Source organism: Calypte anna, chromosome 7, assembly GCF_003957555.1.
Source record: "Calypte anna isolate BGI_N300 chromosome 7, bCalAnn1_v1.p, whole genome shotgun sequence".
Lineage (NCBI taxonomy): Eukaryota > Metazoa > Chordata > Aves > Apodiformes > Trochilidae > Calypte > Calypte anna.
Genome location: NC_044253.1, coordinates 8,715,364 through 8,729,425, shown reverse-complemented (window position 1 = coordinate 8,729,425; position 14,062 = coordinate 8,715,364).

The following is a 14,062-nucleotide window of genomic DNA, read 5'->3' as shown; positions in this document are numbered from 1 at the left end:
TTCAGTGAGGCCCACAGGGAAAACTTTGGGGTTTTTTTTTAGATAAATTATGATCTTGCACATGTGTAAAATGCAATGCAATTATCTACAGGAAGCCAGAACTACAGATTTTATTAGCTGGCAAAGTATCCTCTATTATGTATGCAAAGTGTCCTGTGATGTGCTCCAACACTTTTGTCTGAACATCTTGTAAAAGATGTTCTATAGAGTTAGCAAAGAAGTGTGCTTCTCTGGAGCCTTCAAAACATGTTTTATGAGTTCTCTCTTTTTGTGATATTTTTTTCTTCAAGCAGTGATTGTGGAAAGTCATAAAAAAAAAAGACTCAGAAGACAGTAATTTTAATTTCTTTGTGATGGAAAATAGTTCAGACCACTAACTCATGTTAAGAGCTTTTTTCTGAAGTCTGGCATTTCTTGGATATCATAAGAACTCGCCCTGGGACATGGCTCACTTCTGTCCTATAGATTAATTCCTAATTGCTTGACTTATCAGGCAATTGCCTCTAACAAGAGAATTTTCTTAAATGATTATAGAATTATTGTCAAAACATTTCAAATTCTGTGCATGATCTTGTGGGAAGGTTTGTAAGGAATCATGTTTTGGGTTAGCAGAGCCTTTACAGAGCTGGAGAAGTTCATATTAGAGACTTTTATAATTTATCTCTGAAGCTGAATGTTTTAATGGGCTGCCAATAGTTAATGGTAAGTAGAAGCAAAGATTTTGATTTTTGCTTTAAAGATTAATTTACTCTGGGAGAAAATTTACTCTGTTGTTGTGTGAGCTAAGGCAGACAGGTTTTATTTTCAGGAAGCAGAATCTCTGAAAAGATGCTTTTTTGATATCTTAGGTTGGATGTGAGAAAATCTGCAGTATTTAGGGCATACGATCTAGTATAAGATGCTGCATCCCTCCCTTTCAGTAAAGAGAGATTATGCATTGGCTTGCAGCAGAAATTCAATTAATATCAGTCTTTTGATCTACAAAATGCATCATCACTAGGGGATATTTTACCTAAAATATTGCTTAAATCTCTTTGAAATGAAGAATACAGTTGGAACTGCAGAATCACAGATTGGTTGAGATTGCGAGGCACATCTGGAGATTGCCTGGCCCAGCTCTCCTGCTCCAGCAGGGTCAGCTAGAGCAGGTTGCTCAGGACACTGTCCTCAGGTTCTGAGTGACTCCAAGGATGGAAACCCCACAGAAGATTCCATTTTCTTTACTCCCCCCCATCCAGGTATTGATACACATTGATCCCTCTCTTCTCCAGGCTGAACAATTCCACCTTTCTCCATTCTTCCTTTTATGCCAGATGCTCTGACCCCTTTATCATATTTGTGGCCATTTGCTGAACTCTCTCCAGTATGTCCCAGTCCTTGTGTATGGCCCTGTCCTTGCCCAGTGCTGGACACAGCACTCCACATGTGTCTCACCAGTGCTGGGTACTGGGAAGGATCACCTCCCTTTTCTTTCTCAGCAGTTTTCACAGAGAGAATTTCTGCTACAATTCTATAATTTTTTTTTTGCTAAGAAAACTTCGCAGTTTCCACTACAGTTGCTTTATATTTAACACTACACACTGCAAACCAAACAAAATCTCTAGGAAAACAAGGTGCTATACACATTTTTATCTCCACAGAGAGCAATGAGGGAATAACTACTACATAATACAAGAGCAGTATACAATTTGTAATGACCTACTGGCAGGCAGGAGGGTACCATGAGGATAACTAATGTAAGTGTGCACTGAATAGTTTAGATTCTATTTTATTTTAACAATGCAGAGCAAGTTGTTTCTGGTATTTGTAATTTAAATTTACACAGAATTTTTTGGTATTTGTAACCTATCTGCTTTTCTGAATAACCAAACATGTCCTGTTCTGTTTTAAGAGGCTGTTTACAGTTGTTTGTTTCAACTGCTCTGCCATCTCTTGTAAGTGTTGATAAATAGTCTGCTTTGCACATGCCAGTAAGGTGTAGTCACTTTTATGAAGATAGCATTAAAATTCATGATATTCTTTCTTTATGTATGCAGATCCAATTTTTAATGTTTTTCTGCTTTAGAAAAAACATCTTGAATATTTTTCAAAATATTGAGAGGTTACAAGTAGGATCAAGTGATTAATTAAAAGGTAATCAAGCTGCAGGTATAGCACCTACTTTATAACTTACAGACTGACAGATTCATAATCTTTAAAACAATAATTTTCTCAGGCATAAAAGGCTTTCCTTTTATGGTGCCCTTATAAATGTAAAGAATCCTAGTAATGTATTATTGTCTCCTTTTGAGAAGGGATACATCTTTTATATTTTCTTGTCATCTACATACATTCATTTAACATGGCTCTGTTCAAATTATACAACATCACAATTAAACAGTTTCTAAAATCTGAGACCATAAATGAAATACATAGAGTCAGCTGAGATTCTTTGCAACTATTTTTAGGATAAAATTAGAAGGGGAGGGATAGAATTTTGTCAGGTGGAGGGAGACAGATCTGTGACATTTTGTGGATGGAATGAACACAAGATGTCACCATAGCTGTGAGATAGCTCCAGCACAGAAATGACATTACTTGAAGTGGAAAGGGAATGAGGGATTAATTAGAATTAATTCAATTCTGTCATGCCATTTATGACTTTTTAGAATGGTTGTTGTAAAGCAGATTGCTGCAATCTGAAATCAGATTTACTTTCTTGAATGTTCCTTACACTGTTACTGAAAAAGGTGGAGAACAGAGTGCAATAGTTTTCAGTTTTCTTCAGTTTTGTTCATTTTCACACATTAACCCAGCAGTCTAAGAGCTTATAGAAGGATGCAATGACAACTATTGTGGAAAACTTTCAGATAACGTCATATAGTTAAATTGTTAATTTTTCTTCCTAAACTGTGTAAACCTTTTTGTGCTGAAGAGTAATATTTTTTTGGGTAACAATTTGAAATTCCTTTTCCTTTCCTTCCTCTAAGTTCAAGTGACATTTATGCTTTAGATGTTTGTTTCCTTCTTATGTAAAATAATACAAAAGATTTTTCAGTCAAGATGTCAGTCTGGGACTTATGAGGACACAACTCAATGCCCTGTTACATGTTAGATGCTTATATTGTCTTCAGTGATTGTTCTAACATCATTTATCTTGTCCACACAGTGAGTGCCTTCATCTGTAAGATGAGGATAGCTGTATTTATTTATTCTCACTGCATGTTTGTATTCAGATAGAAAGACCTTAAAGCATGGGACTTATAACAAAGATGGCTTGTATGTATCTGGGCACTCTTAACCACCAAAATTTAAATATAAAAGTGATAGTAAAATACTATTTTGTAACAAACTATGCATCTTAGGAGACCAGATTATCATATATCTCTATAGAGAAGGAAACTATACAGTGAACATAGAGCATGTCAAATAATCTGTGATACTTCTACCCGAGTGTGCTTGTAGCTCATGGTGAATAACAGAATGTCCTCAAGAAAATACCAAGTGAGCTCATTCTCACATTTGCTGCAAGGTGCATTTAGGAGGAATACTCTTCCTAGTGATTCCTCTGAAATGGCTCACCTCTCACTTGCTTAATATTATCAGTATGTTCCTACATCCATAGTGTTACATTGCTCTTCTGCTTTACGTCATTCTGCATGTCCTTAAAACCAGTGTAAGCTACTTCTACTCTTAAGACCCTTTCAGATTGCCATTTAAAGGAGTTTTCTTATTCTTGAGAATAAGAATGGTTAATTATTGGACTATTGTGTTATACTGCAATTTTTGATTGAAATTCAGAGGCCAGCCAGCACTCCATAAAAGAATGCTCAGTAATTTGTATTTTTGGACTCTCAGCTTTTATAGTTCAAGCCTTTATAAGGTCTGTCAAGCTGTGATAGTTATAATCATCGCACTTGTTGACTTAACCTACACAGTGTGGTCATAATTCATTAGCCTTTCCAACTTTCACTTGCCTGTCCTTTATTATCAGTGACATTTTCCCTTAAAGGTTTAGAGCAAGCATGACTTTATGGTGTGCAGTAAGCTCAGTAAGCTTTAACTAAACCATTATTTTTTTTTTTTCCCCCATGAAAGCCTGTTGAAGAAACCAGGAGATGGCAGTCTTTCTCAGTGCATCAAAGTTAAAATTCTACTGATGATCAATTCCTTCTGCTCCAGAATAGGCAAAAATTTAGAATGAAGGAAGAGCCACATACCTTGTTGGTATGAAAGTTATCACATGCTTGACCTATATGGTGTCTTCCAGAGCTTTTTCTTTCAGAGGGCAGATCTTGAACAATGACAAATCCATTGGAATCACTGTTTTCCCAGTCCTCAGATTTGCCTTAGTGCAGCCTGGCTGTCCCCACACACCTGAACCACAGTTCTCTCTTGCCTAGTAATGCTGACAGGAGGGCTGAATGAGTAACCCAGACTGTGTACATCTGAGGGCAGGCTATTTCAGAGAGGTCATACTCTATCTTTTTGTCAGTTTGCCCCTAACAGATACCAGTCACCATTCTTGGACCATTCCGAGCCTCCACAGGGGGTCAAAGGGATTTTAACTGACTGAAATGCATTTGACCTGTGTTCATGTAATCCAGCAAATGGCAGTGTCACATCAGTTTATAACACAGTGGGATGTTGCTGCCCTAAGATATGTGATTGTTCCTATTGGAGAAGTAATTGCTCCATAGCAGTATTAGGTATCAGTTTCTTTGGAGCTGTTGGCAGCAAGCATAAACAAGAACTTCTTACCTTTCTGTAGGTTTTTCTGTAGGGTAAGGACCTGGGACTCAGAGACATGAGACCACAAAGGTGGCTTAAATTGCCTCTTTGTCTTAATACTTTGGACAAACACTTTGTAGTCTACTGGGGAAAACTCTTGCTTCGTTTCAAAGCATCTTGAACAGCTCCTTACTGACTAATAGAAATAATAACAATAATAGCCTGGATAAATACCTTTAGGGAATGCTGGATAAATGAGCAGATGCAGAAGGTATCTAATGGCTATTAAGTATGTGGTTGCTGCAGAACCAAACCAGGGAGGTAAACAATATCTTTTCCCAAATGCCCAGGTATATTCTCACTGGTCATATTTGTCGGTATTATAAGGGAAAGGTTTTTCTTTTTATAAGTTCTTGATAGCACACTTCCACATCATGTTTGTGTGTAAAAGTCCTCAGTCTTTTACAGCTCACCATGTTGAGTTTGATGCATGTTGCTCAATGTCCTGTCACTTCTTTTCCTGAGCATCCATGCCTGTAGACATCCTGCAGATCACTGGTTCTCACAGCAGAGCTCTATTTTTAACTTGCCATGCTGGAAGACAGGCTGTTCACATCTTGCAGAAGGCAAATGTCTTTGGACTTGCTTGCCAGGATTCTGCAGGTGAGAGTAATGTAAATGGCAAGGAATATCTGGATGTAGGTTTGCAATATGGATGCATTGAGAGTGCAAATTTTGGTGTGGCAAAACTGTTTGGTATATAAATGACATGGAATATATTGACCAGAGTTTGCTATTTTGTCTGCTCCACAAAATCTTAGCAACAATTCCCAGGTAGCAATAATAGAGTTTATCTTAGCTGTGTCTGTGAAGTTTCAGTTGCTATGCAGCATAATAATGCAGAATTCTAGAAGCTATATTAAGCATTTAGCATGCACTTAATCATCTTCCAGAAATGTTTAAATCATAATGTCTTGTTAATAATTATTAAATCATTGAATTATGCAAAGATAAATGTCCTATCCTTAAGTTCATAATGGTAAAACACAGGGCATATACTAAATCTGCAACAGCACATCTGATCTTGGAAATTTCTTGAAGGGAATTAACAGAGTCTTGTTAAAGGATGTATAGAATCATAGAATGTTAGGGGTTGGAAGGGACCTCTAGAGATCATCTAGTCCAACCCCCCTGCCAAAGCAGGATCACCTCAGGCAGGTCACACAGGAACACATCCAAGGTGGGTTTTGAAAGTCTCCACAAAAGGAGAGTCCACAGACTCTCTGGGCAGCTTGTTCCAGTGCTCCATCACCCTAAGAGTAAAGAAGTTTCTCCTCATGTTGGGGTGGAACTTCCTAAGTTGTAGTTTAAGTAAAGGAAGGATTTGGTAATTGAAACAGTGTTCAGCCACGGCATACATTAAAGGTTCTATACTCCTCATACTCTGACAACTTAAGACAGTCTCATGTAAATTGGCAGGTGTAAAGAAACAACATTAATAATATAACCAAAATTATATTGGAGTGTCACTCAGTTATGGCTCTGGAACTCAGAAAATACATGTAGAATTCCTACAGAAGTCCAGGATGTATGAAAGAAATAATTCAGGCTCACATTCCTGCTATCTAACTATGGGCATTAGCAGAGCTCCAGTATAAAAGCATTGCCTTCAAGAAGCAAATCAAATGTCAGATGAGCTCTACATCCCTCTTCTGGAAGGTATGGAGTAACAGAAAAACAACAACAAAAAAGCCCCGAACAAACAAACAAACAAAGTAAAACTGAGAAACATGGTGTATTTTTTTCTAGTCTCAGAATGACATTACCCTATATAATGCCCTATATAATCCTGTGGATTAATAGTGTGTTTTACCCTTTCCCATCTAGGTCTGAAAACAATGAAGATAATCAAAGAAAAGGAGGGAGCAAGTCACTATATTTAAACTCCAGGCAGAGAGCAAGTATATTCACTGTATAGCATGTAAAAGGGAAATTTAGGGCTTTGAATGAATCCTGAATTACTTCAACCTTGAACTGCAAAATGCATTAATCTGTAATTATGTAACTTCACAAAACAAAGGAAGAAAAACAAGAAATGCCTATCTCATTATCCCATTTAGATGGCAAATGGAAATGCAAAAAACCAAACCAAAACAAAAATCCCTCAGCTGAAATTTGTACATTGTAAGAAAAATAAAGCAAGGATGCACATGGAAACCTGGAGCATAAGACATATGCAGTTTTTGCAGATGTGCAGCAGGGTTTGATGAATGAAGAGGATCTCCATGTGACTTCCTAGGCTCTAAGCCCTAGCACCCCAGGTGTTTAAAAAAAATGTTTTTTGTCTAGATACCAAATGTAAAACAAAATTTCTGTTGTAAAGGTTTTATTTCAAGTGCCATAGAACTAAACTTTGATTTAAGAAAAAAAATATGACAGTAGACAAAAAGATTTCTTTTTGTTATACCCTGGAGTTCCCTGAGTGTGCTCTCCTGAAAGAGCACATTTCCTCACTGATCCTGACAACAGTATTGGAACATTCCTTTGATGATGCCAAAATGCAATGTCTCACATCAAAGCACATGCCAAGTTTCAGTCACCCTGTGTATCCACAGAGATAAGGCTGTGTTTTTCAATAGTCCTGTTACATCCTGAAATTCAGGGCTCCTGGCTGATCATCTCACATAAAGACAATGAGCATCTCTGCTCAGGGGTGGTGCTAACTTGGAGCAGTGGTGTTGTCTTCAGGATGAAGTCAAACACATTCCCTGTGCCTGGAGACTGCCTCTTCCAGGCCCACATCTCCCACATGTTTGGACAGGGTAGTGTCTGAGGTAAGCTCATCTCAGCTCTCTCAGTTGTTCTCCCTTAATTTCATGAATTTCCTGATTCTTTCACAGTAAAGTCAGGATAAATCATTAGGAAGCTGGCAGTACACTTTGTTGAACTGTGGAGTTGTGCTTAGTGCAGGTGGGGATGTAATGACTGGAAGGGCTGTGACAGAAGCTCAGTGAGGGCTGAGTAGGTGTGACAGGTGTTATTTAAGATAAAACTTGCTATGCTGGCAGCTCAGACATAGGACATGTACAGCTCTTGGCCTCCTCAGAATATACATGTTTTGTGAAAATAACATTTTCATTTGGATTCTGCATTCGTGATCTTGCAATCCTCTCACACTGGCTGACGCTGTACAGCTATTTGCTGGTATCTGCAAGATTTTCTGTGGAGTCTGATTGCTCAACATAAGAATTTACCTGCAAATGTAAAGACATTTGTCCTGTGCTATAGTATTAGGGTTAGATAGAAACATTTTTAAAATGTATTTATTTATTTTTCTGAAAGAAGAAGATAAAGCATTGAGTAAGTCTGGCCCTGCAGGTGATGCTGAGAGACACTGAGAGATACAACAAATTGACCTCCCTAGCCAGCCTGATATTAGTGTTTACTGCTTCCAAGGAAGTTAAACCTTGCTTCCACCATGCATTTCAAAACATTTACGTCTTTTACAGCTTTATACTTTCTAGGTAGTTAACTACCTTGAAAAAGGATAAACAAACTAGTTGTAAATAATTTTCTAAAATGACATAATTTTGCACATCATATTTAACTTTCTATTAAACAGTGCAGATTTAGCAGAGACACACAACAGCTGTGGATCTCTTATGCTCTCCTTCATTATTAATGCCTTGTCTTCATTATTAATGTCTTGTTTTCTTGGTTTTAAAGCAGATTCCTTCAATCATGTTTTCAGAACTGTCTTGCAGATTTCCACACATGATTTTAAATGTGTAATTATTTGTAAGCTCTCAGTGCCCCTACCTGACTTCTGTCATTTTGCCTTTTTATGTTGCAGGAAGGTGCTGAAAGAAGAACTGATCCTGCTTCAAAATTATGTCATTTTATATTGCACTTAACAGGAAAATGTTTATCATTTCAGCATGTAATTTTCTACTGTCTGCAGACAGCTTTAGTGGTATAAGCAGTACTCAGGCTATGTTGGAGAGATACACTTTGATTAATAAAGAGCAGACTAGTGAGCTACTGTGAAGAACTGTGAAAGATTAAGATTTTCCTATACTATTCGAATGAAAAGAGACCCTTGGGTAAAATATCTTAAGAAACAAATCCAATAGGGGTCCAATTTAAAGAAAAAAGTTCACCTACATGTATAAGAACAAATGTCTGACTTTTCCTCTCTTAAAGAATTGCCCCCAAAGTTATAAAATAAGAATAATTACCCTCAGCAAAATTTTCTGATCATTTATTCTACCTGGAGTTTCTGGATTATGTCTTCAGATCATGGATTATATGTGCCTATCTCATTATCACTAATGAGAATTTCAATGCAGCATATAATTTTACTGTGATATTTTGTCTGAGTTGTATTACACCTGTCAGTCTGCTTTCCTCCTGCTATTTAATTACTATTTAAATATTAGTATTTAAAGGTTAGACTTAGCTTGCAGTGTTATTAAAATATTCAGTTTCATCTGACTTTAGGAAAAAGATCTTTGGGACAGCGTTCACTAGATAGGGAAAAAGGCAATCACTTTGCTGCTTTTTTAATGCATTTTTTTCCCTCTTCCCTCCAGTAGAAATGAGGCAGCTTTCATCTGAGAGAGGGGAGAGATTTGTAAAGGAATGAAGTGTAGATCAGACTGCAGTCAATGGGAGAGAGGGTGACATTCTCCTCTCTACCTGGAGCCTTGCACTGAAGCTGCTGCAAAACTGAAAAGCCTCCACAGGACAGTGAAGCAGAACTGTTTGTCCTCTAGAATGTCTCAGTGTCAGACCTATCCATTGGGCTCAACACATCCTGCATTCAGGTCAGTGAAACAAGATGTGTGATGGCAGGATTTGGATAAAGCCCCTCCCTCTCTCTGCTGGGTTCTTGACACATTTTTCTTGAGGATGTTTCAATAGTACAGCACCCTGGATTTAAAAAGAAAAGCTAAGTGTTAAATACAGTGGTGTGGCAAAGGTAGTACTCCAAATTAAACAGGATTTTTGGGTTCGCATATATTTAGATAGCTGAACTGTGTTCTATAGGTGTTTTTTTAGTATTTCATCATAATTCTGTCTTTTTTTTGACATTGCTGGTTTCATTTGAACACAAGCTGCATTTCTTTCTTCTCCAACCAGTCTCAGTACTCTCACTTTAAAAGGTATGCCTTTACCTTAAAACCCATCTGTAGATCAAAAAGCACCTTTGTAAGTATAGCCTTTTCCTTCTAAAAAAGTCCACACTCAGAGAATAATACTCCTTGACTTGTGTGACAAGAGGCAGCTCTGAAAGATTTTTTTATTCTGTTAGATTGCCTGTGAGGTTTGCTCAGCCAGTACCACAAAGAATTCTTCTTTCCCTGTCTCTTCAGCATTAGACCCATTTGCTAAGTCACAGCCATGCAAATCCACTGACAGTGAGGGTGTCCCACAGGTGAAACTGGGCACCTCTCCCCCCTTGATGATAATATGGTACAAAAATGCAGCCATTGTAAGGTTTAGATCTCTCTGCCTTTCTAGGCAGCAACACTGTTCTTCCACAGAAATATTTGGTTTAGTTCAGATAATAATTAGATTAAGTCTTAGGAACTTTTCCAGGTGCTAATAGCTGGGGTGTGGCAGAGGATGTGGATGCCAGGGTAGGTGTTCAAAGGCTGACACAAAAGACGCACTAAGGACTGTCTGCTGGTAAATACTGTTATGGATCTGCTGTTCCCTGGGGCCATTAGCACAAAAAAAAAAAAAAAAAAAAAAAGATCTGGTTTGCTGTTTAGACCTCAAATACCCCATGTATTCGTTGTTCAAGCACAAATGCTTTTGTCTCAGGAGCACAGAGAGAAAAGAGAGTAACAGTATGTGGTGTTCTGGCTGTATTGGAGACCTGTTTACAGAGTGAGTGATCTGTGAAGGTATCTGTGTGCAATAAGGCTGCCAAAATTCCTGCCAAAATGTAATCACCAAGAGTAAAGATAATCATACTAGTGCCTTAGCTACATACTATGCCAATTTCTTGACTTAGCATGAAGTCTGGAACTGGATATCCATTAGCATGAAAATCTACTGTGTAATTTAGGAAATAATATTTGTCTTAATCTTTCTTTCCTTTTATCTCCTCTCCCTTCCCTGTTCTGTCTCCTCCCTGCTGCAATAAGATGTAGTGCTACTGAATGCTGATAAGATTACATAAAATTTAACACCCCCACTCATTATTGGCCAACTAAGCTGGCACCAGAGCAGCCTTTAGTATTGACTGGGAGAAAATCTATGGAAAAAGACTAGTCATGATACTGAATTCTCTAGGGAAAATGTGACTTTGTTTTAATTTGTTTTGGGTTTTTAAAATGTATTTATTCAAGTCTGACTTGATTATATTCTCTTCTCACCATGTTCATCTCAAAAAGGCAGTGTCTTCCTGTGCTCAGTAATCTCAACCTGTTTTCTGAAGATGCAATACACAGAGAAGCCAATGCCTTCTTTCAGCATGCAGTGAGAGATATTTATTGTTCATATTTCCTACTGTTTCTGTCAGGGTAAATTCAGTGTGCCATGGCTGAAATGCTTCATGCTCCCAAGAAGTTTATAGATGGGATTCAGCAGAGAAGTCCCAGAATGGAAGTTAGTGTTTTGAAATTCAATATTCATGCAATTTTACATATATACACACTAAAACTAGGTAAAATTGGTACACGATTGCTGTTGAGGTTATAGTAAAGCTAAGAGAAAAAACAGAGAGTGATTGCTACTAAGCAGATACTGACTACACGCAGGTGCCTGTGAGTGAAACATCTCCTCTTCCATAAAAAAATGTAGATAGATTGGAGGGGAACAAAGGTGATCCTTGTCTCTGAGAAACAAGTCCCTGGACTTAGCAGTTGTAAGTATAATCAATAACATGTAAGTGCTAACATCTTTGAATTATGAAAGCTTTAAAATATATAAAATATGAGTTACAATATCTTTATTAGTTACCAAAGAGGCTAGGTTCTTTCATAAATAAATTACTTTGGAAAGAGCAATGGCATCCATTCTTTCAGGTACTTCTGTCTAATAATGGTACTTAGACAGTAGAGACAGTCACACTAATGGACTGCAATATAAAATATAAATTAAAACAATTTCCCTAACTGCATCTGTCAAACACAGAGTTGGATTGCTCTCCCTAGTGGAATACATGCATTTTTTTAAACTAAATAATAGATATCTTGCAATTTTATTGAATCACCCCTCTGAAGAGTATGTAGAGAAAATGGTAAATCCACATAATCCCAGAATGGTTGAGTTTGAAAGGCACCTCTGGAAATAATTTGATCCAACTCCCCTTCTGAAAGCAGGATCAGTTAAACTTGATTGCTCAGGATCTTGTCCAGTCAGACCTGGAATAGCTCCAAGAATGAAGCTGCTCTATTACCTCCCTGGGAAACCCTCTCCAGAGCATGACTATCCTCTCAGTGGAAAAGCTTTTTCTTGACAATTACATGGAATTTGCTGTATTTCAGTTTGTGCCTGTTGCCTCCTGCCTGGCCCCTGCTGAGAAGAGTCTGACTCCATATTCTTCGCTTCTCCCATCAGGTATTGATACACATTGATAAGATCACCCTGAGCCATCCCTTCTCCAGCCCAAACAGTCCCAGCTCTTACAGCCTCCACTTGAATGCTGAAAGCCCTTAGTAAATTTTGTGATGTTTTCCTGACCTCATTCCAGTATGGGCATGTCTTTCTTGTCCTGGAAAACCCAGAACTTGGCACAGCACTTCAGATTTGTCTCAGTAGGACTGAGTTGAGGGGAAGTGACATCTGTGTCCCTTGACTTGCTGGCAGTAGTTTTTGTGATGCAGCCCAGGATAACTTTAGTCTGATTTGCTGTGAGGGCACAATGTTTACTCATGAACAACTCATTGTGTATTTTGAGACCCACAGGTCTTTTCCTGCAAAGCTGTTTATCAGCCAGCTGTTCCCAGGCTGAACTGGTGCATTGGTTTATTTCTCTTCAGGTGAAGGTCTTCTGTTGGGGAAACAGTTCAGAAATATACAGGTTGTGAGCAATCCTGACTTACTTCAACTTAGGCTACATTGGGTTAATACTTATTGAGGCCTAGTTAGAGGCCTGAGAATAAGCTAATGGGAAAGAGATAACTAATTGGCAACAGGAGAGGAAAATAATTATGTGAGAAGAAGGTTCCGTGAGAATGGTATGTGTGGTCGGAGTACAAGGCCACCTGCTTGATAAGATGGTGTAAACAAGGCTTCTCTATATAAAGTGAGTGCAAGTTGCGAATAAACGATTTTCCTGCCATCATATTGATGCGTACATGGAATCCTTAAGCCTCCGCAGACTGTTTTCCCACAAATGGCGCCCGAACAGGGACTAAGGGTGGCCCGGACCAGGGTCTAAGGACGGCCCGGACCAGAGACTCTTATGCTGTTGCTTCCAGGAGCGATAAAGACAGCTGGAATAAGAGGGCGGAGAGGCCAGTCGAAAGGAGATTGCTGCCCCGGCAATCTATGTAGCTGGTGCCCGGCTACGGAATAAAAGAGGTACCTCGGAGTTGAAGAATCTTGCCCTGATCAGGTGAGCGGCTGGGGAGGAGATGGGGTCTACACTCTGATGTACAACAAGAAGAGACAGTAGTTAAGCTCCTCCAATATATTCTCTCTATGAGAGATTTATTACACGAAGGCAGGACCTTACGTGAATTACTGAAATGGGCACAGGGTAGAGACTTGATCCCCTCGATGGGTACTGTTTTTGAGTTACCTACTTGGGAAGCCATAGGTATTGCCCTATGGGATAAAATTAGCGATGGAGATAAGGAGGCACAACGCTTAGCGACACTTTGGAAATTGATTACAGAAACCTTAAAAGAAATGAAAAGTGAGAGGTCAGCAGCAGCCTCAGCGTTTGCTGTCTTAACATCTGATCTGCCAGTACCGATGAATGCTTGTGGTATGGACTTGACCTCTAAACAGTTATTTGAGACACCTAAAATACCCTTACCAGCACCTGAAGGGATTGTACTGATTCAAACTCAGTCAACTGTGCCATTTGACCCTGGGGGTCAGATGAAAAGCAAAAATGGGACCTAGAAGCAAGACCAAAAGCAACCGAAAACACCACCAGAATCATCGGAGTTCCCAGAGGGAGAGAAGCAGGAGAACACAGGCGAGGAATCTTGGAATGCAGACTCCCGACCTTGCGTCCGCCTGCCACGACTCCCGAATGCTCTGCCACCTTTCCACCTCGGAAGCCTGATTTATCTTCTTGACCACAGTCAAGCCATCAATTCTCTGCTTCACCTGTCAACACCATCAGTGCCTGCTATAGAGCAACAACCAAGGAAGGAACTGGGAC